Source organism: Astyanax mexicanus, chromosome 7 (genome assembly GCF_023375975.1).
Source record: "Astyanax mexicanus isolate ESR-SI-001 chromosome 7, AstMex3_surface, whole genome shotgun sequence".
Taxonomy (NCBI): Eukaryota; Metazoa; Chordata; class Actinopteri; order Characiformes; family Acestrorhamphidae; genus Astyanax; species Astyanax mexicanus.
The window spans coordinates 8,145,827-8,148,447 of record NC_064414.1 but is presented as its reverse complement, the minus strand read 5'-3'; positions in this window follow the sequence as shown (position 1 = coordinate 8,148,447).

Sequence of the window (2,621 nt, the reverse complement as noted above, 5' to 3'; positions counted from 1 at the left end):
GTCAACTGGACAAATAATATACAGTTAAGTACAACAAAATCGTTAATTGTCTTATAAATGCAGCATCATGGTGTTCAGTGGAGTTTACACTGAAAAAAATGATGAGTAAAATTTACTTTTAAAAAGTTTTGCAACTTTCTGCATTTGCTTTTTTTAAGTAAATTTAATTTCAGATACATTTAATTAACTTCAACCCGGTTTCAAGACAATTTTACATAGAGTAAATAAGTTAACTGAATCCTTTCTTTTAGTAAACTTTACCTAATTAATTTTTTTAAATTTATTTCTTTTAGTAACTGAAATTCCTGAAATTTAAATATTTTTAGTTGAAACAAACATACACACAAAAAACACACATATTACACTGTCTCAACCCATGGATGGCATGTAATACATTCTTTTTAAAAGATCCATGTGTTGAGACAGTATAATATGTGTGTTTTAACTAAAAATATTAAAATTTCAGGAATTATAATATATTATGTATCATAAATTATTTGAGTAATATTGTATAGATTAAGTAATTGTAATTATTAAGTTAGGTTTACTTATTTACTCTATGTAACATTGAAGTCTTTAAACCGAGTTTGAAATTAAATTTACTTAAATTTACTTACTGTTTTTAAGTAATAAAATTCAGTGTAGTTTCCTAAAAAATGAGTTTAATTAACTAATAACATAATTAAGTTCATTAGATTATATTTATTATAGTTTTATTGTTTTATGTTTTTTTATTAGTTAGCTAGAACTACTTATTGTTTGTTCAGGGAATTTCAGCTTGTGCTTTTGTTTCTAAATACAAATAGTAATAAATACAAGGCTCTAATGGCCTTCAACACTGTACCCATGCAGTCAAATATTATATAAAACCATAACTGAATACCCAAGGGAAGTTAAAACCCTGAGTTATCAATGCCCACAACTCAGGGCATGTGGTTACTATATCTCTGTGTATGCTCAAAAGTGTGTATATGTGTGTTCACTGCATAGGAGGGTTAAAGGTGTAGACCACACTATGGTTGTCTTGTCTTGCCTACTGACAAGCCTGATGCTGCCTGCTCTGGACTCTGAACTACACAACAAAGACTCAAATTCCCAGCATGCACTCACACTGGACTTTCTTGATTCTGCTGATCCTGTGATGCCATGGCGTTCCCGCTCTCCCAGTTACTGATTGTTTGCACCTGGTCTGTTTTGTTTAAATACCCCTCTGTTTTCTCTGTATTGAATCTAGTTAGCTAGCTCTTCTAAAACTCATTTCCTTTGTATTTGCCTTTGTTACCAAGTTGATTTTGTTTACTACTACCAATTTTTGTTTCCGTTTAAGTAAATACAGTTTAATTATATTTTTCCAAACCATACTGAATAAACGAAAACAATAAACTAAAACTACTACCTAAGTTCCCAGAAATCATTGCATCTACTGCGAAACCCTGGAGCGCTATGCATGTCCCCACTGACTGGGAACATTTAGACTGGATTAGTTTCAGCTGTGTTATTAAGAAAGTACAAGACAAGCCAATGAAATACAGTTATCATCCAACCAGGAGAGCAATATGGCAAACACATTAAGTGCAACTGATGTGCAATTAAGCAAAATGCAATCTCATTACATTAAGACACACTAGAGTATAAAGTCCATCATTGTTTCAGCTTTGCTTAGTAAACTAGACTTCCCACAGTAAACAGCAGCGGACTGTTCCTGCCCACATCTCCAATTGTAATGCATCTACAAGGTGACCTGAAGTGTTTTAGCCGCTGCTTTCTCGCTACTTTCTACATCTGAGTGTGTGTGTGTGTGTGTGTGTGTGTGTGTGTGTGTGTGTGTTACACCGCCTCATACACTGGTGCCCTTTTCACAGAGCATGTTTTATTGATCACACAAAGCTGACAAAACACACCCGGTTCCCTCCTGCTGAAAAATAAAAGACTGAGGAGAGCATTTTCCTACCGGAGCAACTCAACCACACAGCGGGACACGGCCAATACCATCAACCCACTGCAACAAAGAGAGAGAGAGAGAGAGAGAGAGAGAGAAAGAGAGAGAAAGAGAGAGCAAGAGAGTGTGAGAGAGAGAGAGAGAAAGAAAGAGAGAGAGAGGCACAGCAGGCCTTGTACTCCTCCTGTTCCAATACCTTCCTACATCCGCACAGCCCACCCCACAGATACACGCATACCTGCTGCTCCACACCCCCCAAACCAACCACGAGGAAAAGAGAGAAGAGTACGGTAGGATAGGTAAGCTGATAGTTGGGTTACAAAGGTTAATTTGATTTCTTAGCTCATTGTGTTGCTAGTTTATAGTAGGAATCCAAGTCTTAAACCTTAATGAGCAAGCAGTGGGCACCAACCTGAGATACAGTATGAGGAAAAATCTTGAAAGCAACCAAAGTGTAATGTCCTGCATGCCACTGTACACATTAATACTTGTGCACTTTATACTTAACTGTGAAGGCGAGGACCAATCAAAGTTTCTTATGCTTGTTATGCTATAGCACATATCTAGTGATGGCTCAGTTATTTATAACACTATATTTGCACTACTGTTATACTTATACTGTCATTCCCTCTTTAATTCCCCCATCACTATTGCACTATTGTCTAGTGTCTTTGTCTCACAT